Source organism: Thamnophis elegans, chromosome 13, assembly GCF_009769535.1.
Source record: "Thamnophis elegans isolate rThaEle1 chromosome 13, rThaEle1.pri, whole genome shotgun sequence".
Lineage (NCBI taxonomy): Eukaryota > Metazoa > Chordata > Lepidosauria > Squamata > Colubridae > Thamnophis > Thamnophis elegans.
In genome coordinates this window covers 9,281,420-9,305,825 of record NC_045553.1, presented here as the reverse complement: position 1 = coordinate 9,305,825, position 24,406 = coordinate 9,281,420, and the positions used below count along the sequence as shown (strand labels likewise).

Sequence of the window (24,406 nt, the reverse complement as noted above, 5' to 3'; positions counted from 1 at the left end):
CGCCGAAATCCCGACCTTTCTGATCGACAAGCTCGACATCTTAGCCACTGAGCCACCGCATCCCTTCTTTAAAATAGGGAGGCAGGGGAAAACAAATGAGAACCTAAGGCATTCTATTTTCCTAATTCTACACCTTAGAAATATTTTTTTCTGTTAATTGCAAACGGTGTTTAGGTCCCTCTGTGCTCGAAATATTAGAAAGAAGTGGTTCTTTTAATCTACCGATGGGTAGCACTGGCACTTAAGACTTATATACTGCTTTACAGTGCTTTACAACCGTCTCTAAGCAGTTTACAGAGTCAGCCTCTTTCCTCCAACAATCTGGGTCCTCATTTTACCCATATCGGAAGGATGGAAGGCTGAGTCAACCTTGAGTCAGTCAGGATCAAACAGGAAGGAAGGAAGGAAGGAAGGAAGGGCGATAGCACTTACTTATATACCGCTCCACAGTGCTTCCCAGCCCTCTCTAAGCGGTTTACAGAGTCAGCCTCTTGCCCCCAACAATCTGGGTCCTCATTTTACCCATATCGGAAGGATGGAAGGCTGAGTCAACCTTGAAATGGTCTTTGATGCTCACACAAGCATACAACACGAGAGAGGACATCGCACAACACTACAAAACTAAGAACAGCCCCAGGGTCCCAACCCATCAATTGCATTTCTTGTGCAGAGAACCATTCCTTCATACCTACACAAAATTACTTGAGACCCGCAGTCCACCCTATAAAAATTTACACACCCTAGAAAGGCAAGAGCGTGAAACGTTTTTTTCCGGGGAACAAGAAAACCCAAGAAGAACAAAGAAATGTTGCATTTTTTTTTTAAAGGACTTTTATTTTTTTAATCCCCCAAAGGCTTAAATCCTGTGTGACTAGCGTATGCAGAGAAGTAATTTTTCTCTGATGCATTTGTCTGCTTGGAGCATGAATTATTTAGAAGAGGGAAGCCACGCTCAAGTCATATATCAAACCAAAAGGAAAGCTATATTGCAGAAATACCATTTCTAGGGGCGTCACCTGGGGTGGCAGGGAAACTATCCCCACGATTGCGAATGTATGGCACACGTCAGAGAGGGGACCCAGAGCTGTCTGACAGTTATCAGCTGCCTTTGGAATCAGACATCAGTGAGGCAGAAGAACAGCTGGAGCCTGTTCCCAGTGGGCGCATGCACAGAGTTGCCAGACGAAGGGAACAGCAAAAGAACAGGGGTCGACATGGGAGTAAGGCCACAGGTGGATGGTGAAGGGCCCCTCCCAGAGGAAATAAAAGAGGAGCAAAAGGGAAGTGGAGTTTGCAGGAGACAATTAGTTCGCTTCATTGGTTCGTGACTCTCCGAGGCTCCTTGCAAAAGTTTTGCAGATATCAGCCTGGCAGCTCTCCAAGCCAGAGAAGGTCTGTGACTGTAAATCCTCCCTCGAAAGACTTTGCTGGATATAAATGAGCAGAATTCACAGTCAATTAATAAAAGGTTTTTTTTGTCAGGACCAGGAGTTTGCTTCATGCTCTTGGGAGGCCTCGGTCAGAACAAGATTGCCCTTCTCACACAAAAATGCCGTTTTGCCTGTCATTTTGCAGGACAGGCTGAATTTTTCTCTCCCTGACTGGCCCGCAAGCAGGATTCACAAAGCCAGTGTGGGGATTCCCACAGGTTTCCAAGACCAGCCTTTACACCGGAGCTGGCTAGGCGAGTTTCTGTCTTGCAGAAATTCTGCTTTGGAGAGCCAGCAGATCTCGTTTTATTTGCTAATTGGTTTGGATGACTCCTGATTGCGGTGTGTCCCGGTTTTCTCTTCCTGGTGAAGAAGAGGCAAGGGACAGCAGCATCTAAAAAATGTGGAGCGGTTTCAGTTCCTGTGTACCGCCCCAGAAACTATCCACCCACACATCACGATAGAAATTGGAGTGGTGTGGAGGCCTACAACTGGAGCAGTTGCCCCACAGTCAGGAAGGCTGTGAGTTCAATCCTAGGTGGAGGCAGATAAATTCTCTCTCAGGGTACACTGAGAATATTATCTGCTGAATAAAACTGTTCTGATCGAGGCTTCCCAAGAGCATGAAAAAAACTCCTTGTCCCGGCAAAATACTCTTTTATTAATTTACAGGCAAACCCCACTTATATAAATTGACTGAATTCTGCTCATTCAAATCCCTAACGCCGCGTAACAGAGTGAGCTCCCGTGACTTGTCCCAGCTTCTGCCAACCTAGCAGTTTGAAAGCAGGTAAAAAATGCAAGTAGAAAAATTTGGCGTTGAGTCATGCCGGCCACATGACCACGGAGACGTCTTCGGACAGCGCTGGCTCTTTGGCTTTGAAACGGAGATGAGCACCGCCCCCTAGAGTAGGGAACAACCAGCACATATGTGCCAGGGGAACCTTTACCCTTGAGGACAGCCTGTCTAGGCTCGGGAGATTGTTTTCATGTGCAATTTTCCATTAAATCACTTCCGAGGTGGTTTTACCTGTAGGAGAAATTGTTTTTTCCCCATCTATGAGTCTGTTCAGCCTTCCCGAATCCCTTTATTCTGACCCCACAGATTGTGAATGTGGATGATAGTTAAACTGTCATTAATCCAGCTGTGGCTGGATTAAGCTTAAACTGCTGGATAAGCTGTTTTCGGATTCTGCCAATCGCCAAGAATCTTTGTCTCTTTTTTAATCCATTGCCGGATGGAGTGTTTTTTTTAAAAAAAGGTAATGACATTTCTCTCTAAATGAAAAGAGTACGTTCACCCCAACTAGCCTTCATTAAGAAAAGGAACTGTATGTCCTGGTTTATATTGTTAAGTTAGAACCCAGGAGACTCGAGCAGGAATCAAAAGTATTTCCGTCGTAACTGTTCTGACTGAGGCTTCCCAAGAGCATGAAGCAAACTCCTGGTCCTGACAAAAAAACCTTTTATTAATTGAGCGAAAATTCTGCTCATTTATATCCAGCAAAGTCTTTCAAGGGAGGATTTACGGTCACAGACCTTATCAGGCTTGAGAGCTGCCAGGCCGATATCTGCAAAACTTGGCAAGGAGCCAAGTTACTCCCCAGTCGACCTCTGTTCTTTAGTTCCTCCCTTCGTCTGGCAACTCTGTGCATGCGCACACTGGGAACAGGCTCCAGCTGTTCTTCTGCCTCACTGATCTCTGACTCCGAAGGCAGCTGACAACTGGCATACAGCCCTGGCCCCCTCCCTGCCTCCGACACAGAGCCCTCATCAGAGCTTTCCCAAGCCTCCGCTGGCCACTGGGGAGCCACAAGTCTTTTTTTTTCTTCTACGTAACTCACGAGGCGGATAAATAAATAAATAAAAATCCAACTGGAGGATTTGTGCCTTGCACGCCACCCAAATTAAAAGAAATGTCTCGGATCCGGGCGGCATGTTTCCATCGGCGGCAAGCTCTGCTAGATCAAATCCCCAGACAGATATCTGCATAGGGCAGTTTTTTCAAGAAGGCTGCAGAAAGACAGATATGGAGGGAAGGGAAAGGGGGCGATGTATATTGGGAAAATACTGATGGAATTTGGTAGCTGTTGGCTCTTGTTCTGCTCCCAAGGGACTGAGGATGGCGTAACAGCACCCTGCTGGCTGGGATCAAAGATTTCATCCTCCCCATGCACAACAGTCCAAGAGATGGGACTAAGATAACACTGGATATCGGACATTAATACAACTGAGCACGTCCAGACGTATTTCACAAGAAGAGTCCTCCACTCCTCTGCTCACAATAGATTCCCTTATGCCACCAGGCTTGAAATTCTGGGCTTGGACAACCTGGAACTACGGTCCGATTTAAGCACAGTACACAAAATTGTCTGCTACAACATCCTACCTTATTCAGCTTCAATCTCAATAACACACAGGCAAATAATCGATACAAACTCAAGGTAAACTGCTCCAAACTCGACTGCGGAAAATACGACTTCAGCAACAGAGTGGAATGCTCTACCTGACTCTGTGGTTTCTTCCCCAAACCCCCACAGCTTCAACCTTAAGTTGTCTACCGTGGACCTCACCCAGTGGTGGGTTTCAAAAATTGTTCGAACCTACTCTGTGGGTGTGGCCTCCTTTGTGGGAGTGACTTGCCACCCATGTGACCGGATGGAAGTGGCTTGCCGCCCATGTGACCGGATATGAAGATGCCGACGACACTTGTCAGAACCACCTTAAATTACCTCACACACAGCACTGGCATGCATAAGAATATGATGTAAACTTGTTTTTTAAAAGGCATCTTTGGTTTGCGTTAAAACAACTTCAACACACGCAATGTTCTGATTGCACCACAAATGCAGTAGTCATCCTTACCTTTCACAGAGGCACTGAGTTCTATAAATATGAGCATGATAGTGTAGAATAATCATATCCAAGGACCAGTGGTGGGTTTCAAAACATTGTGGAACCTCTTCTGTAGGTGTGGCCTGCTTTCCGGGTCCACTGGTGGAACCTCTTCTAATCGGTTCGGTAGATTTGACGAACCGGTTCTACCGAATAGGTGCGAACTGGTAGGAACCCACCTCTGACCTCACCCCATTCCTAAGAGGTCCGTAAAGGGAGTGTGCATAAGCGCACCAGCGTGCCTTCCGTCCCTGTCCTACTGTCCCCGTTTATTTGTACTCATTTCTTTCGTCCATATCCAAGTTTATATTTATACCTGTTATGCTGTACATGTTTGACAAGCTAATAAATACAAATAAAAACAAACAAATACAAATAAAACCATCTTTCCCAGAGTCTGTAAAGATTCTCAGCCACTCAACATTTCATGGTGGCCCTCTTGAAAAAGCACCTTTGGAACAGTCCAAGAGATGTGCTACTGGGAAACAAAATCAAATTTTTCTTTTACCGTACTCTATTGTATTTTCTGAGTGGTGGCTCCGTGGTTAAGACGCTGAGCTTGTCGATCAGAAAGGTTGGCGGTTCGAATCCCTAGTGGCGCGTAACGGAGTGAGCTCTCGTTACTTGTCCCAGCTTCTGCCAACCTAGCACTTTGAAAGCATGTAAAAAATGCAAGTAGAAAAATCGGGACCACCTTTGGTGGGAAGGGAAGAGCGTTCCGTGTGCCTTCGGCGTTGAGTCATGCCGGCCACATGACCACAGAGATGTCTTCGGACAGTGCTGGCTCTTCGGCTTTGAAATGGAGATGAGCACCGCCCCCTAGAGTCAGGAATGACTAGCACATATGTGTGAGGCGAACCTTTACCTATTGTATTCAAAGAAGATGCAGAAAGAGTGCAAGAGAAGAACAACAAAGAGGTTCAGTGGTATGGAGGCTGAACAGTTGAGAGAAATTGGGTGTGTCTAGTTTAATGAAAAGAAGGACTAGGGGAGACATGATATCAGTGTTCCAATATCTCAGGGGTTGCCCCAAAGAAGAGGGAGTCAAACTATTCTCCAAAACACCTGAGGGTAGAACAAGAAGCAATGGGTGGAAACTAATCAAGGAGAGAAGCAACTTAGAACTAAGGAGGAATTTTATGACAGTGAGAACAATTAACCAGTGGAACTACTTGCCTCCAAAAGTTGTGAATGTTCCAACACTGGACGTTTTTAAGAAGAGAGTGGACAACCATTTGTCTGGAATGGCAGTGATGGCTAACCTTTTCCGGACCGAGTGCCCAAAGCACACAAACCCCCCAAAATGCAACGCGTCTCCCTACACCTGCGCCCCCCCCAAGCGTGCATGACGCCCCCAGCTGGCCGGCAGGAGCCACACATGCATGCACAGTGGAGGTGAATTGGGGCGACGGCTCGGGTGTCACAGGTTCCCCATCGCGGGTGTAGGGTCTCCTGCTTCTGCAGGGGGCTGGACTAGAAGACCTCCGAGGCCCCTTCCAGCGCTGTTCATGCGAAAACGGCCGTCAAATCAGACACGGCGTGTGACCCAACGGAACACGCCCTTCATGGTATTGGACCTGGGTACTTGAGAGACCGCCTGCTGCCAATTACCTCCAACAGACCTATTAGATCCCACAGATTAGGCCTCCTCCGAATTCCATCTGCTGGCCAATGTCGCCTGGCTACCACCCGGAGGAGGGCCTTCTCTGTGGCTGCTCTGGCCCTCTGGAACGAGCTCCCCGTGGAGATTCGGACCCTCACCACCCTTCAGGCCTTCCGCAAAGCCCTTAAAACCTGGCTGTTCCGACAGGCCTGGGGCTGACGAGTTCCCATCCCCGCTCGAACTGTGTGGCTGTTGATTGTTTTTAAATTCTTTCTGTAGTTGTTTGTTGTGCTGTTTTTTCCCCCCTTGTCTGTATTTCCCTGTGGCACGACAAAACCGCACTCAACTAAAGCGTGCCCGATTAAACCACGTCGCTGATGTCATCAACAGGGCGACAACAGCGAGCGCGGAGAAAAAAGGGCGCTTTAAATAGCGCTTTGAAAGCAAGCCGATTCAAGTTAAGGTAAGGGTTAGGTTTAGGGTTAGGGTTAGGTTTAGGGTTAGGTTAAGGGTTAGGGTTAGGGTTAGGTTAAGGGTTAGGTTTAGGATTAGGTTTAGGGGGGTTAGGTTTAGGGGTTAATTTTAGGTTTAGTGTTTACAGCGTGCTTTTTTCTCCGCGCTGTTGTCGCGCTGTGATGACATCAGCTACGCGGTTTCGTCGAGCGCGCTTTAGTCGAACACAGTTTTGTGGTGGAACCGTATTTCCCTCCCTTTGAATTGTGAGCGGCCCTGAGTCCCTCCGGGAATAGGGCGGCATATAAATGCAATAAATTCAATTCAATTCAATTCAACAGCATGGCAGAGGGGCCAGAGCGATTCCAGAGCTCAATCACTGCCATAACCGAAGGGCCCTTTATGAAGGAGCCTTTTCAGCCGGCTAAATTTAAGGCCAGATCTTCAATCTTGCTGACAGACGCAATCCAACCACCTTCGAGTTCAATCGCAGCTGTTTTGGAATAACGCCGCCCTTTCCCTTCCCCGTACGCATCTCTGCGCCAACGGTACCCCATGTAATATTGCTAACGTGCACAGCTAGCGTGACTTTGCAGGAGTGTGGAGCAGATGCCTCCCGTTGCTTAGCAACAACACTGGATGGAGATGCAGGAGCCGTTTCGCTTCCAGCAATCTCCTTCCAACTATTCTTAGACCTCGCTGAGGTTTCCAAGAGTTGGTTCAAGGCAACTTTTTCGCTCCCTGCACGGGGTCTTCCCATGGCACGTGTCTCAGGAGGATTTGGACGTGACCCAAATGTCACAGAAGGCAACCGTTAATTCAACCCAACAGGCCGACGCGAAATAAAAGCTCCTCCGATTTCCCGGGCTCTGAATCTCTCACGAGACTGGATGAATGCAGGTTCAGTCCTCGATTTACAACCAACGACGGAGCCCAACGTCTCTCTTGCTAAGTGAGACGTTTGTTAAAGTGAGTTTCGCCCTGTGTTTTCCATTTTTTTTTTTCTTGACCTAGTTGTCAAGCGAAACCCTGCGGTTGTAAAATGAGTAGCACAGCCGTTAAGCGAAACATGCTTGTCAGAAGGTCGCAAAAGGGGATGGTATGACCTTGGGATGCAGCAACGGTCGTAAGTATGAACCGGTTGCCAAGCCTCTGAATTTTTCATCCCGGGGGGGGGGGGATGCTACGAAGGTCGTAAGTGTGGGAAATGGTCCTACATCAATTTTTTTCAGTACTGTCGTAACTTTGAATAGTCACTAAGCGAGCTGTTTGTAAGTCAAAGGCCGTGAGGGTGAAAAAACGTCCTAAGTCACTTTTTTTCATCACTGTTGGAACTTCAAACGGTCACTAAATGTGACCGTACGTCAAAGCTCATAAGTGTGGTAAAAATGCTCAAAAGTCACTTTTTTCAGCGCAGTTTTAACTTTGGTCGCTAAATGAATTGTTGTAAGCCGACGCCCACCTGTACTTCTAAGCAACGTGTAATAAGTTGGCAACTAACCACAGAGAGGTTTAGTTGAGCAGGTGAGAGATTAATTCACAGGTTGCATTAATCTGAAAACGTAGTTTGTGGTGATGAGAACACAGCCATCCTGACTCAGGTCACCACAGACTCTGGGTTCTAATCACCACAGACTCTGGGTTCTAATCCCGCCTTAGCCATGAAAGCCAGCTGGGTGACTTTGGGCCAATCACCAGGAGACAATGAGCTCTAGTCCCGCTTTAGCCGTGAAAGCCAGCTGGGTGATTTTGGGCCAATCACCAGGAGACTGGGAGTTCTAGTCCCATGGAGTCCCTCCCGCTCAGCCCAAAGCACATGACAGGACTGTTGTTGGGAAAATAAGAGAAGAGGAAGGTGTGTTGGATATGTTTGCCGCCTTGCGTTATTTGTAAAAAATAATAAAAAGGCAGGAAACAAATAAACAAATAAACAAATATATAAATCCAGAAGTAAGAAGAGGCATGGTTGCCATGTTTGATCACAATTCAATTCACTCCCTAAACCATCTGAAAACACAGGGGGTTGGACTAGAAGACCTCCAAGGTCCCTTCCAACTCTGTTATTCTATTCTATCCTATTCTATTCTATCCTTCCTCCTTGCCAGGTTGAGGAAATGCCAGGGAACTTACTCAGGTGGGGAAAAGACTCCAGAAGGCCAATTTACTCCTCCAATCATTTAACCTCATGCCTTCAACATCTGTATCCCCCCCCCCCCCGCTCAAACCGGCTAAACAGCCAGGCCCAAATCATGGATGGATTTAATTCTTGCTGTCTCCCCATCCCCAGCTACCTACGACTACGTACCTCCGAGACCAAGAAGCCACATCCCCTTTTAGCTCCCAAATGGCACACAAGCCATAATTTCAAAATAGATGGCATGCAAAGGGTTATTTAAAAAAAGTGGGGGGGACAAATTATCTGGATATAGTCTGGAATCCAATTTGCCCTTCTACCAGCCAATAACAATAATACCCTAATTCTGCATATATATCTTTCTCTCTCTCTCTCTCTCTCTCTCTCTCTCTCTCTCTCTCTCTGCCTCTTTCTTTCTCTCTCTTATTTTCTTTCTCTCTCTCTCTGTCTGTCTCACTTTCTCATATCTTTCTGTCTCTTTCTCTCATCTCTGTCTCTCATCTCTGTCTCTCTCTCCCCGTCTCCCCCTCTCTCTTTCTCTCTCTCTGTCTCATCTTTCTGTCTCATCTCTCTTTCTCTCTCTCTCTCTCATCTCTCTGTCTCTCTATCTCTCTATCTCCCCCTCTCTTTCTCTCTCTCTCTCCCCCTGTCTCCCCCTCTCTCTTTCTCTCTCTCTCTGTCTCATCTTTCTGTCTCATCTCTCTCATTCTCTCTCATCTCTCTGTCTCTCTCTGTTTCTCATCTCTCTCTCTGTCTCTCTCTCCTGCTCTCTCTTTCTCTCTCTGTCTCTCTCCCTCTCCCTCTCTCTTTCTCTCTGTCTCTCTATCTCTCTATCTCCCTCTCTCTCTTTCTCTCTGTCTCTCTCTCTCTTTCTCATCTCTCTGTCTCTCTCTCCCCCTCTCTCTTTCTCTCTCTGTCTCTCTATCTCTCTATCTCCCCCTCTCTCTTTCTCTCTCTCATCTCTCTCATCTCTCTCTCTCTCTCTCTCTCTCTGTCTCCCTCCCCCCTCCCTCTGCAAACCGATCGGGCACAATGCTCAAGCCAGCCAGCCAAATTGCAGATAAACAACCTTCCACCCTGCCACGGAATTACATCACCCTAGCTTTTCCCCCCCACCCTACCCCACCCCTGCACAAACACACACCCTAGCATCTCTCCAGGGGCACATCGAAAGGATGCTGAAGAGGGAGGGGGGGTAGAAAGCCTCAGATGGTAAGGAGGAAGCCAGCTTTGAAATCTCATAAAACTGACTCTCCGGGAGAGAGAGAATTGTCAGAAAATGGACTGGCTTGGCTTGGCCCCAGCACATGGCCGAGCGGTAGCCCATCAGGGTTGCTAGCTGCCAATCAAAGGGCAGGCCTTAGGATTTGCAAACCCCCCCCTTTAAAAAATCCTGCTTTCCTGCAGCAGCCCAGAAAGCCGAAACCCCTATCCTTAAATGCGTGTCTGTCTGTGGATGCTTGCTTATTAATCTTCCAGGAAAGCTTGACATTCACTCCCCCTCCCTCCCTTTACGCAGACCTAGAGAGGGGTCTCTCTGTGAAAATTGAGGGGGCTGGGGGAGGGAGGGAGAGAAGAGGGGAGGCATTCTGCTTGCCCTCCCTTGAGGCAGGCGAGGAAATGGAAGTGCCCCCCTCCTCTTCTTTAGCATCATCTGGGATGCCAAAAAGGGGGGGGGGGGAGAGAAAGAAAGAGAAAAAAAATAAGGGAGTCAACCTTACCTGTTTTTCTTCTACGGGAAAGCCAAAATGGGCAGATGCCGGATGAGAGAAAGAGAGAGAGAGAGAGGAAAGGAGGGAAGAAAAAAAGGCAAAATTAGAAGAATAAGAAAGCACACAGCCGCCCGAGACTCAAGACCCCCTCCCCAAAATAAGGCAGGCAGTGCCTTATTCTCCCCCACCTTCTCCCACCCACCCACCCCAAAAATAAACCTCACCTGGGTTGACAAGCTTGCTCTTGTACCGCAGGGCTGTGCTCATCTCGAAGACCCTCGACCCCCCCCCCAAAAAAAGAGGGTCTGGGGCTTCCTGGATTAGGGGTGGCGGCTGCCTCCCCCACCCCTCCCCTCCGCCCTTGCAATCCGGGCAGCGAGCCCTGCCCCACCGCCTTTCCCGGCTTTGCAAACGCGGCTCCGGCGGAGGCTGCAGCAAGCGGAATAAACGGAGATCCAAGGAAAAGGGGAGGAGGGGGAGGGAGGAATAGGAAAGGAGGGAGGCGGACCCAAAGCAGGCCTGGCCCCGCCCAATCTGTCGCCGGCAGCCAATCAAAAGCCAAAGCCCCCTCCAGCCGGCCGATCTGCGCCCCCCCTTCTCCCCCAACATAAAAGTCTATATTTTCTCAAGTCTCCAAGGATGAAAACGGCATCCTCGCGCTGCAGCCAGGTCATTCCAGGCGCTAGTCCTCATGATTCGGCTGAAAGATCAGAGAGCGCCACCGGAGCTAGTAAGGTAAAAGCAGCATCTTCTCGTGCCCGTCGGAGCCGAAGTGAATTGATGGCAGGGTAGCCAGTGAGTATTCTGGTAGGGTTTTTTTTGGGGGGGGGGTGTATGATTGGGGTACAGTCTCCTCTCTTGTTCTTTTTGCTGCAGCCCCCCAGCATCCCCATCCTGACTGGGTGACTCAGTGGCTAAGACACTGAGCTTGTCGATCAGAAAGGTCGGGCGTTTGGATCCCTAAGGGGACGGGTTGGGCTAGATGACCTCTAATGGTCCCTTCCAACTCTTGTTACTGTTTACTCTAAACACAGGAGAAGTTCTCCTGTGGTCTCACCTCAAATTTCAAAACATCTGTCCGTTTTGTTTCCTACGCCTAAAATTTCCCGCAACTGTATTGTATTTAGCACTGATGAGGTTACCTAGTTGGGTCACGAAAGGTCTGCGAGGAAACCACCAAGCTCAGAGAGCACCAAGGACCCCATAGTCCTCTTCTTCCTCCTCCTCCCTTCTCCTCCTCCTCTGCACACCCTACTCCCTTCAGCATTGATGATGTTGCCTAGTTGGTAAGCGCTCTGTAATGTGTGTGGGTATACAAGTGCCAGGAAACTGGCATAGTAGAAGGCCAGGCCTCAGTTTCCCACACACCCCAAGGTCTCCTCTGCCTTAAAAGGTCCATCAAGCCCTCTTTAAGAAATAACCATAATGGACAATTACAAACCATTCTTCCCATGTTTTAAGATCTTTGCGTCCCATTCTTTTAAGATCTTTGAGTCCCATGCTTTAAGATCTTTGGGTCCCATTCTTTTAAGATCTTGGGGTCCTATGTTTTAAGATATTTGGATCCCATGTTTTAAGATATTTGAGTCCCATTCTTTTAAGATCTTTGGGTCCTATGTTTTCAGATATTTGGATCCCATGTTTTAAGATCTTTGGGTCCCATGTTTTAAGATATTTGGGTCCCATTCTTTTAAGATCTTTGGGTCTCATGTTTTAAGATATTTGGATCCCATGTTTTCAGATATTTGGATCCCATGTTTTAAGATATCTGAATCCCATTCTTTTAAGATCTTTGGGTCCCATGTTTTAAGAAAGGCACCAAATAAATCCATGTACCATTTGTTAAAGAGCTTTGTAGCGATAAATGTCCATTAAAATGTCAATTAAAAAGGGCACAGCGGAGAGGATAGAAGTAGACTGGGTGATGGGAGATTTTAATTTGATTAGTAGGTTACTATAAGGTTGTATGTTATTCCACCTATTCTTCATTTAGCTGACAGCTGCAGTTTGACGCCTCTCATTATGAGGGTTGTCTAGACACCCAATCCTATCCTTGGGCATTTATTTAAATGCCTTATTGAACTGAATGTTTGAGCTTTAATATACATTGGGTGTAAAGGAATTTATGGAATTGATTTGCAAGTGTCTTTGGGTCCCATGGTTTTAAGATATTTGGCTCCCATGCTTTGAGGCACCGAATAAATCCATGTACCATTTGTTAAACAGCTTCTATGCCAGAGAAGTTAACTATATTGAATTCTACTGTACATCGTGCAATATTCATGCAATATCAGGGGTTTTCAATTCAATTGCATAGAAGGCGAAGGATGCGTGTTTGTATTTTATGTTTTTATGTATAAGGTACACTGAAGATGGAATTTAATTTCGTTGTACGAGGTGCCATGACAATAAAGTGAAAAGCAAAAGTTACCATTATTATTTTCAGCTCAAACATGAATATTTGATAGAATATTATATCCAATATTAGGATAGGGTAGGATAGGATAGGAACCTATCAAGGTCAAGACATGGGATGTGACTCGCTTAACCACTGCCTTTCTTAGCAGCGGAAGGTCTGGTTGGGGGTGGCTCCCTCAGTGGAGGTTTTTGAGAAGAGATTGGACAACTGTTTGTCTGGAACGGAATAGAGTCTCCTGCTGAACAGGGGGTTGGACTAGATGACCTCCAGGGTCCCTTCCAACTCTTATTTTTCTGGTCCCAATTTCTTTCCCAAAATTCAATGGATTTCAAGAAAACACACTTCCATCTGTTCACCTGTTCAAAGCTCTAGGGATTTCGCCCACAGGTTTTCTCTCTCTAACACACACACACACACACACACACAGAGAGAGAGAGAGAGAGAGAGAGAGAGAGAGAAAGAGGGAGAGAGAGAGAGAGAGAGAGAGAGAAACTCACACAGTTTTGTCAGGTTGATTCCATTTATTACAAAAGAAGGTCCAGAAAAATTAGTGTCCACGATGCTTACAAAACCTTTGAGGATTTATATTGTCGTTCTCTCAACGGAACAGAGTTCAAATTGCATAGAAAACACGGTGACAACCAAAAACAACCTATTATTTTGGAAAGAAATGTAGAAATTTCTTTTTTTAAAAGGATGGGGGCGTAATGCTCTACCCATGATTTATAAGGCATTGTGGGTGAAACTCTCCAAATTGTTCACATCCTTGGCAAGTTATATGTTCCATACAGAGATGGGTTGCCAATTTTTATTTTTTTTTACTACCGGTTCACTGGTGGGCGCGCGCGTTTTGACGCTCCTGCGCATGCTCAAAAGCTCCTGCGCATGTGCAAAAGTGTCCAGGTGGGTGGGTGGAGCCTCCCACCGCCGCTACTACTGGGAGCAACTCACCTCTGGTTCTGTACTGTGTATGTATGTATGTATGTATGTATGTATGTATGTATGTATGTATATGTATGTGTATATATATATATATATATATAATGTAGTATTTGTGCTGATAAATAAATAAAGGGAGACTAGTATAGATCTATTTCAAGCTATTTAGCTCTCATCAGCTAGCCATACCCTTACTGGGATTCGAACCTAGGCTATATTACTTATTAGGCAGATGTGTTAACCACTAAGCCACAGGCTCTGATCCGTTATCAGCTGAGCCAATATACATATATATATATATGTGTGTGTGTGTGTGTGTGTGTGTTTTATTTGTGCTGATAAATAAATGAAGGGAGACTAGTATAGATCTATTTCAAGCTATTTAGCTCTCATCAGCTAGCCATACCCTCTAAATAGCTTGAAATAGATCTATACTAGTCTCCCTTCATTTATTTATCAGCACAAATAAAAATTAAAAAAACACAAATATAACAAAGGCAACAGTAAAAAACATTGGGTTTCTGTCGTGATGGACTCTTGTGACGAGCCGATTGACAGATGATGGAAGCAGTTAGCTTCCTCCCATAATTGGGGCTTACCAGGGGTTGTAAAATTCATATATATATGAATAAAATTCATATATATATGAATATATATATATATATATATTTTGAGGGAGCACCAGAAAGGAAGAATATGATCCCATATGACCTGCAAACATCTTTTTAACGAAGTGGAGAGAAAAATGCTATAAACTCACCTAGGGCTGCAAATAAATGTAGATACCGTGTTTCCCTGAAAATAAGGCCCTGTCTTATTTATTTTTGCCACCAAAAAAGGCACCGGGTCTTATTTTTAGGGGATCTCATCCACTGAATAACTCACTTGCGCATGTCATCCCCAGCCTCCTTTTCCCTGTCAAAGGCCTTTTTCTGAGGCTTCCCTGAAGGCGTCTGCAGCCGATAACAGAACTCAGGATCGATCGGCTGCAGAAGGTCCAACGAGGCAGGTGTTGGGATATTTGAGGCCTGGCTACTTACCTGTCCAAAGATAAGTAGTAGGGCAACTACACCCTGCCCTCCATCCCCACCCTAGCTTAATTTTTACCCGGGCACTCTGGAGTGGCCAGTGTTAGGAATATAATCTAACGCAGTGTTTCTCAACGTTGGCAACTTGAAGATGTCCAGACTTCAACTCCCAGAATTCCCCAGCCAGCATTTGCTGGCTGGGGAATTCTGGGAGTTGAAGTCCAGACATCTTCAAGTTGCCAACGTTGAGAAACACTGATCTAACGGTTGGGTTGGCAATATATAAATCATGTAACTGTTTCTTTAAACCATACTGTAAAATGTGATTGACGGGTAAGCTTACCTAACAGCCAGGATATTAATTAGGACTTATTTTTTTGGGGGGGGTAGGGCGCACGTGTAAAAAAATCCAAGCTAGGACTGATTTAACAGGGTTGGTCGTATTTCCGGGGAAACACGGTACAACTCACACGATTGAGAAGAAATTGGCCAAGTCTTAACTCAAAACATCATTCCGACAGGGCACGTTGAGGGTAAAGATTCAGGAATCTGCTCAGTGGGAGGGGGGGGGGAGGAAAGAAACGTACCAAGAGCCACCTGGGCAGAAGATTAAAAAAAACAGAAGCAGGTTCTAAAGCTTAGCAGATACAACGTGCATTGTTAATTGGGGTTTTTAAAACAATGCAAGAGACACATCGAAAGATGCCAAAGGAGGGAGAAACATAACGGGTCCCCTATTGTGATGCTACATGCATGCATAGCAAGATGTGAGAAGAAAAATAGAAGCAATGTTGTACGTATGACAGCTGGGTTCAGTTTTTCCAATGTGAACTTCAAAGGTTTCTTTCTTTAGCTGCACTGGGTTATATATCTTGGTCCGGCATCCACGCATGAACCTCTCAAATCCATTAGTGTCATCATTGAAATTCAATTTTAATTCATGGCCCCTTTGTCTTAAGACCACCGAGTCCCCGCTGTAAGGAAGAGCACAAAGGCAAGAGTTTAGAAGGCTGGCTGGCGGATGGGCGATCCTCGACTTACGGCCAGCCCATTGAGTGACCAAAGGGATAACGGAACTGGAAAAAAGCAGCCTATGACAGGTTTTCATGGTAACTCCTTTTTGGGGGGGGGGGATGAGCTGGAAATAAAAAACTTTGCTGCGCTCACATTTGCGGTCCGGTAGTGAAGGTAAGTGAATCCCACCACTGGAGAGGAGGGGAAAAAAAGAAAAATGAAAAGAAAGGGGAGAGGGTAGAAGAGGAATGGGGAAAAGAAAGGAGAAACAAAAAGAAGGGGGAGAGAGGAGGGGAAAGGGGAAAAGAAATGAGGGGGAGGAGAGGAAAGGGGAAAGGAAGGCAGGGGAAGAGAAGGGGAAAGGAAAGGTAAGGAAGAGAAAGGAAAGAGAGGAAGGAAATAGATAAAGGTAAAGGTTCCCCTTGCACATATGTACTAGTTGTTCCCGACAGTAGGGGGCAGTGCTTCATCTCCCTTTCGAAGCCGAAGAGCCAGCGCTGTCCAAAGATGTCTCCGTGGTCATGTGGCTGGCAATGACTCAACGCTGAACGCAACGCTCTTCCCTTCCCACCAAAGGTGGTTCCTATTTTCCTACTTGCATTTTCTATGTTGCTATCGAACTGCTAGGTTGGCAGAAGCTGGGACAAGTAACTGGAGCTCACCTTTCTGATCGACAAGCTCAGCATCTCAGCCACTGAGCCACTGCGTGCCTTTTTCTTGGCAGAGTAAATCCACCCCCCCCTTTTTTTTTTGCATACAGCAACAGTTCCTGTGCTTTTAAATTAAGCGCTGCTTTGGTGCACAGCAGGGATTTTACGAGTGTCACAATTTGCCTGCCTTGAGGCACATAGTCAAGGCTGGTTCAACTGAGGGCAGGAAAGAGAGAGAGAGACAGAGAGACAGCTATTGTGGTCTCTGTGTGAGAGTTTTTTTGCCAGTTTGTCCATTTATAAAATGTGTAATTTTGGAGTTTCCAGCCAGATCAGAAAAACTGGAAGTGGCCAAGCGAAGGCACGGGGAGGAACTGAGTTCAGAAAGGCTGCTTGAACTGAGACAGGAAGTACAGAAAAGTAAAGATGACGATCGTGGAGTACCTGATGAACTGATTGAACTACTGTAGAGGGGAGCTGGGAGCAGATTCGGACAGTGTGGAGGTTGGGGAGGAAGATGGGCCAGTCCTGGAGTCTGGGGAAGAATCTGATGAGGGCTCTGTGTCGGAGGCAGAGATGGGGCCAGAGCCGTCTGACAGTTATCAGCTGCCTTTAGAGTCAGACATCAGTGAGGCAGAGGAACAGCTGGAGCCTTTTCAGAGTGTACAAAGAGATAGATAGATAGATAGATAGATAGATAGATAGATAGATAGATAGATAGATAGATAGATAGATAATGATAGATGACAGAGATAGATGGAGAGATAGAGAGATAGAGAGATAGAGATAGATGATGATGATAGATAGATAGATAGATGATAGATAGATATGGATAGAGAGAGAGATAGATGATAGATGATAGATAGATAGATAGATAGATAGATAGATAGATAGATAAGATAAGATAGAAAGAAAGATAGACAGACAGTAAGACAGACAGACAGACAGACATTTTTTTCCCCAAAGGCTTAAATCCTGCGTGACTAGCGTATGCAGAGAAGTAATTTTTCTCTGATGCATTTGTCTGCATGGAGCATGAATTATTTAGAAAAGGGAAGCCACGCTCAAGTATATTTTATGCACCACTTTCAATTATGTCATATGTCAAACCAAAAGGAAACCTATATTCCAGAAATATCATTTCTAGGGGGTGTCACCTGGGGTGGCAGGGAAACTAGCCCCACGATGGCGAATGTATGAAACATGTCAGAGAGGGGGCCAGAGCTGTCTGACAGTTATCAGCTGCCTCTGGAGTCAGACAAGGCAAAAGGTCAGTGAGGCAGAAGAACAGCTGGAGCCTGTTCCCAGTGTGCCCATGCGCAGAGTTGCCAGACGAAGGGAACAGCTAAAGAACAGGGGTCGACTTGGGAGTAAGGCCACAGGTGGACGATGAATGGCCCCTACCAGAGGAAATAAAAGAGGAGCGAAAGGGTAGTGGAGTTTGCAGGAGACCATTAGTTCGCTTCATTGGTTCTGACTCTCCGAGGCTCCTTGCTAAGTTCTGCAGATCTCGGCCTGGCAGCTCTCCAAGCCAGATAAGGTCTGTGACTGTAAATCCTCCCTTGAAAATTTTGATGGATGTGAATGAGCAGAACTCATAGTCAATTCATCAAAGGGTTTTTTGTTGGGACAAGGAGTTGGCTTCCTGCTCTTGGGAAGCCTGGGTCAGAACACTTATGCTGGCATGGATCACAGTCCAAACCGGCATGCTAGCACACTGTACGCCTATCAAAAATTCAGCAGTAATGTGTAGTGGCTCCATAAGATCCATTGTGCTGCTGGCAGAGCAGGAATGTGGCCATCACACAAACAAGGCCGTGAGGCAGAGGAAACTCTAGCGAAAGGTATCTTGGGTCTAATTCAAGTGAATGGTCTTTTCCGCTTTGGATCAGAGTTAGGAGAGGGTGGGGTGAAAAGAATGAAAAGAAAGGGGAGAGGGAAGAAGAGGAATGGGGAAAAGAAAGAAGAAACAAAAAAAGGGGGAGGGGAAAGGAGAAAAGAAAGGAGATATGAAAAGAAAGGAGGGGGAGGAGAGGAGAGAAAAGGGGAAAGGAAAGGGAGAAAGGAAAGGAAGAGAAAGGAGGGGAAAGGAAAGGGGGAAAGGAAATAGAAAGGAGAGGAAGAGGGAAAGGAAAGGGAAAAAGGAAAGGAAAGGGAGAAAGGAAATAGAAATAGAGAACGGAAAGGAAAGGGAGAATGGAAAGGAAAGGAAAGGGAGAAAAGAAATAGAAATAGAGAAAGGGAAGGGAGAAAGGAAAGGAAAGGAAGAGGGAAAGGAAAGGGAGAAAAGAAATAGAAATAGAGAAAGGGAAGGGAGAAAGGAAAGGAAAGGAAAGGGGAAAGGAAAGGAAGAGGGAAAGGAAAGGAGAAAGGAAATAGAAATAGAGAACGGAAAGGAAAGGGAGAAAGGAAAGGAAAGGAAAGAGAGAAACAAAATAGAACTAGAGAAAGGAAAGGAAGAGGGAAAGGAAAGGGAGAAAAGAAATAGAAATAGAGAAAAGGAAAGAAGAAAGGAAAGGAAAGGGGGGAAAAAGGAAAGGCAAGGAAGAAGGGAAGGGATGTCAACTCACAGAGAGAAACTGACAAGTCAACATGACTCACAAGGAGGCAGGATCTACTCAAACAACAGGACAATTCACTAAACCTCCCTTAACCATAGTTACAGGAAACTTCAACCTGATGGTTACTCCAAAGAAGATCTAAACTCCTGGCTAAATTTCACATTCCCACCTGAAAGACTTGGGCTCCCTTCTGCAACCTTCTCCTCCCCAGATGATGTCCCTCATTACCTCCCTCTGGCATCAGACCACGGCTGAAGTCTGGTTGCTATGGCGATGCCAGACCCATTTGTCTTTTAAAAAAACCCACATATCCGTTATCGTTATCGCAAGGGGCTGAGGGTGATTTTTCAGCCTTTTGCAAAAAAATGCGCTTGGCAGGAACCAGACCGACAGGCGGTCGCAAAAAGCAACTTGAGATAACGGAGAAAATTATGCAAACATTTTTTTTTTAAAGGCAGCTTCCTCCCCATCTTTCTTTTTCCTTGTTTTAAATGTCCTTCCACGAATTAATCCTAAGTGAAATAAATGCGTGATTAGCATCTGGAGGGATTTAAAAATGATTGCTGATGCTCAGAGCTGCTCCAGATGTTATGGAATTCTTTGTAAAAATTCTTGATTGGCCAAGTGTGGCTGGACACCCAAGGAATTTATCTTTGGTGCATATGCTCTCAGTGTACGCAAGGAGAATAAAATACATTTCATCAAGAATAAAAAGCGATAGTCACAGGTTACTAATAAGCTATCAAATACTACTAGTAAACAAATAAAACAATATAAATTGTAAAGATACAAGCAACATGGTTATAGTCATACGTGGGGAGAGATAGATACTAGGAAGGAAGAGAAGAAGAATAGTAAGACAATCTTAGTAAATGGTTTGACAGTGTTGTGGGAATTAGTTGTTTACCAGAGTGTTGGTGTTTGGGGAAAAACTGTCCTTATGTCTAGTTGTTCTGGTGTGCAGTGCCCTATAGCGTTGTTTTGAGGGTAGGAGTTGAAACAATTGATGTCCAGGATGTGAGGGGTCAATAGTTATTTTCACAGCCCACTTTTTGACTTTTTGCAGTGTACAGGTCCACGATGGAAGGCGGGTTGCTAGCCATTGTTTTTTTCTGCAGTTTTAATTATCCATTATCTATAACAAACTGAAGATAAAGGGAATTTAAAGGACTTGTCTCCTTTAAATTCCCTTTTTCCTTTTTGTGGTTTTTGGGGAGAGGAGGGGGGGGAGAAAAATCAGGATTTATGGGACATGTTCCTCCTCTTTCCAGAAAGAAAAACAAAAAAAAATGACATCCCATCATTTTAAGAGCTATTTCTGCAGCTCTGGCACATTCAGAAGTCATGATGATCCATCGCGAGATAAACCTTGGTCAGATTTTTGCAATCTTAAGCAAAAGGGTGGAGAAGAATGCGAGGTTCCTTTGCAAAAAAAAAAAAATCTGCCATCACAGACAAATTAGGCATAAAGAGGTTTTCGTGTTGCTGTTTCTAGTCTGTTCTTCTTCCAGCAGCCCAGGGCAGCTTGATTAATGTACCTCCTCCCCTTTAATTCCTGCTAGAACTTCCAAGGCTATATAATGACATGGTTAGGAAAAAACCTTGGGAGACAAACTGATAAGGGACCGGTCAGATAAGAGATGGCACAGCCCACAGCTGCATAATGAATGGGAAAAGAGACTCAGAAGGGACCCTCCCTAGTTTCTAAGGATGCAAAGGAGAGGGCTGTAATGTTATGTGGGAAAAACCTTGGAAGACGGGGAAATGAAATGCTGCCTAGGGAATGTTTAGATAATGGTCAGCATAGCCCTCAGCTTCCTAATGGGTGGAAAAAGAGACTGAAGAAGGGACCCTCCCTAGTTTCTCGGGCTGTAAAGGAGGTGGCTACAATGGTATAGGGGAAAACCCATGGGAGACGGGGAGATGAGATGTTACCTGGGGAACGGCCAGATAAGAGATGGCATAGCTCACAGCTGCCTAATGGGTTGAGAAAGAGGCTCAGAAAGGACCCTCCCTAGTATCTTTGGCTGTAAAGGAGAGAGATGTAATGGTATGTGAGAAAGACTTTGGGAGACGGGGAAGAGATACCTCCAAGGCATGGTCAGATAAGAAATGGCTGAGCCCACAGCTGAATAATGGGTGGAGAAAGATGCTCAGAAGGGACTCTCCCTAGTTTCTCGGGCTGTAAAGGAGGCAGCTATAATAGTATGTGGGAAAGGCCTTGGGAGAGGGGAAGGTGAGATGCTGCCTAGGGAGTGTTTAGATAATGGACAGCATAGCCCTCAGCTTCCTAATGGGTGGGAGAAAGAGACTCAAGAAGGGGCCTCCCTAGTTTCTCGGGCTGTAAAGGAGGCGGCTATAATGGTATAGGGGACAAACCATGGGAGACGGGGAGATGAGATGTTGCCTAGGGAACAGTCAGATAAGAGATGGCATAGCTCACAGCTGCATAATGGGTGGAGAGGCTGCCTAGGAGGGATCCTCCCTAGTTTCTCGGGCTGTAAAGGAGGCAACTATAATGGTATGTGAGAAAGACCTTGGGAGTTGGGCAGAAAAGGAGAGAAGAGAGGCTGCTTGGGGAGCTGTCCGATAAGAGACAGCATAGCCCACAGCTACAAAATGGGTGGGGAAAGAGACTCAGAAGAGACCCTCCCTAGTTTCTAAGGATGTAAAGGAGAGGGTTGTAATGGTATGTGGGAAAGACCTTGGGAGTTGGGGCAGAAAGGGGGAGAAGAGAGACTGCCTAGGGAGCAGACCAATAAGGGATGGCATAGCCCACAGCTGCATAACGGGTGGAGAAAGATGCTCAGAAGGGACCCTCCCCAGTTTCTAAGGATGTAAAAGAGAGGGCTGTAATGCTATGTGGGAAAAACTTTGGGAGACAGGTGGAAGAGACACTGGGCCGCTTTATCCAGCAACTGAACAATGAGTGAGACAAGAGGGATTCTCCCTAGGTTCTCGTTGTAAAAGAGATATGGGGGTGGGGGAGAGAGAGAAAGTACAGGTAGTCCTCAACTTACAATATTTAGTAACTTTTCAAACTTACAGCAGCACTGAAAAAGCAACTTATGACTGTTTTTCACACTTATGACCACAGTCCCCACAGTCATGTGACCAAAATTCAGATGCTTGCCAACTGTTTCATACTTATGATGGTTGCAATGTCCCAAGGTCACGTGGTCCCCTTTGGCAACCTTCTGACAAGCAAAGTCAGTGGGGAAGAAGCTGGATTCACTTAACAACATGTTATTAACTTAACATATTCACTTAACAATTATGGCGAGAAAGGTCATAAAATGGGGCAAACCTCATTTCACAACCATCTCGCTTAGCAACAGAAATTTTGGGCCCAAATTTGGTCGTAAATTGAGGACCACCTGAATGTTCAAACTTGCAAGATTCATCCGTGTAGCTTTGCAATAGAGGTTGTTCTGGAATCAAAAGTAGGGAATCGATGCAGTGAATTTAGTTACACATATTGAAACTGCTTTTAAAAAAAATATTATTATTTCAATTTGGGTAGGGGGAACGCGGTGGCTCAGTGGCCAAGACGCTGAGATTGTCGATCAGAAAGGTTGGCAGTTCAGTGGTTTGAATCCCTAGTGCCCCATAACGGAGTGAGCTCCCATGACTTGTCCCAGCTTCTGCCAACCTAGCAGTTAGAAAGAACGTAAAATTGCAAGTAGAAAAATAGGAACCACTTTGGTGGGGAGGTAACAGTGTTCCATGCGCCTTCGGGTGTTGAGTCATGCTGGCCACATGACCACGGCGACATCTTCAGACAGCGCTGGCTCTTCAACTTTGAAATGGAGATGAGCACCGCCCCCTAGAGTCAGGAACGACCAGCACATATGTGCGTGGGGAACCTTTACCTTTAGCCAACAAAATTGGGCTATTCCCTTGCTTTCCCAGCAGCAGACAGCTATCCCTTCTTGGCTGCAACCATGCGGGAAATTTTGGCTGCCCTCTTTGACTCTGACTCAAGCCAAGTTTAGTTATGACACTTCCTTTCCCAAGAAAAGTTTCCATTCGGATCGCTCCCGTTTAGAAGTTTTAAGAAGCAACTGCACAACTTGCTTTTCTTCCTTGTTGTTTTTTTTTTTGCAGGAAAAAAACAGACCATGCGCACCGCCGGGATATCTCATTCCCCAAAAATGTGGATCCCACAGAATTCTGGCTCATTGCTGTGTCTAGACTGGGAACTGTGACATGAAGCCAGCTTCTAAAAGTCTGTTTTGGAAAAGTGGTGGGTTTTTTTCTCCCTGTTAGAAAATAGGCCTCTTCAGGAAGCAACTGAAGGTTAAGTGGCTTTTTCAAGATGCTTCTGCCCGTCATTGGTTTGAAATAGACGGCCAGCCAATCGCCAACAACTTCCTGGGAGGAGCTATAAATGGGGAGGAGCTTGCTTTCCCAAATTTTAATTTTCTATTCTTCCAGGGCTTGAAGGGGGAAAAAGAAAAACACTGTTCCCATTTTGGTTGAAGCCCAAAGTCTCCCAATCAAAAGCCGAAAATCTTCTCCTCCATCCTGGCTGTTCGGTGTCAAGATTCACCTATTATCTTCGGACAGAACAACAGATGTTACAGGATTTATTTAGTTCGGTTTCTCCTTAGAAACCGTGTCTAGACTTTGTGCTGGAGGCAGAAAAAAAATGACATCTGGATCCTGGGATTTGCTGATTAGGTTACTTTGAGGTTATAGAAAGGTTAGGATTTACCAAGAATTTAAAATTTAAAAAATTGGCTGTAATTTTATATTTTTAAATTCTACTGCACTGAAAAAAGTTAGAAGTTTAATGCTTTCTTTGTTCTGTTTATCTTATCCTTCTTTCCTTCCTTTTTCTTCCTTTCTTTCCTTTCTTCCTTTTCTTTCTTTTCTATTTCTTTCTTTCTTTCCTTCCTTCCTTTTCTCTTCCTTTTCTTTCTCTTCCTTCCTTCCATTTCCTTTATTTCCCTTTCCCATTTCCCATTATCTTTATTTTCATTCATGATTTATATCATATCTATATATGAACTTAATGAAAAATAAAAATAAAAGACATGACAAGGCATATTTCTTGGTTCTGGTCAGTGTGTTGGGTCCATCTACCTTTGTAGAGGCTAAGTCAGCAAACTATATTACAAAGTAGCATGATTAAGAGAAATATAAATCCAGTTATTCATTCCAGGGTATCCCATTCCTCTGCTCTCTTAATAGTTGTGCAGATCCCATATAGAGTGGAGTAAAATCATCGGAAGAAAATCTAAACTTTAAACTTCAACCGTGACAGTAACTTTCCAAGTCGTGGGAAATGCCTTGACATCGACGTTACATTCTCCTAACTACGTAAATATTTTGGGTTTGTATTGACTTCAAACAAGGAAAGCAGAAATCAACGAAAAGAAAAATAAACAAACTTCCTTCAATGTGGAAACTGTTGCAAAGCCTTAAGGTAGAACACAAGCCATGTTACTCAAGGCTTCATATTTTAACAAGTCAGCAAAGCACAGCTGGCTGCTCAAAACTGACCACTTCAAACAGCATCCAACGTCCTACAATTGCTGGGGCTTTGGATGAGGGCTGGAGGGC

The 24,406-nt window shown here is 45.4% G+C and overlaps 1 protein-coding gene and 1 long non-coding RNA gene across 2 annotated transcripts in view; one reads left to right on the top strand and one right to left on the bottom strand.

Annotated features, from left to right (window-relative positions):
- The first annotated feature begins 10,852 nt into the window (after positions 1 to 10,852).
- Positions 10,853 to 23,333, top strand: LOC116516940. The gene is made up of 2 exons (XR_004256404.1): positions 10,853 to 11,022; positions 22,946 to 23,333. It is a non-coding gene; the product is annotated as an uncharacterized LOC116516940 (long non-coding RNA).
- Positions 14,869 to 24,406, bottom strand: part of LOC116516939 (septin-2) — a 60,230-nt gene continuing 50,692 nt past the window's right edge. The window contains exon 13 of the mRNA XM_032229627.1: positions 14,869 to 15,587. The gene's annotated coding sequence lies outside the window, so the exon portion shown is untranslated. The remainder of the gene's footprint in view (positions 15,588 to 24,406) is intronic.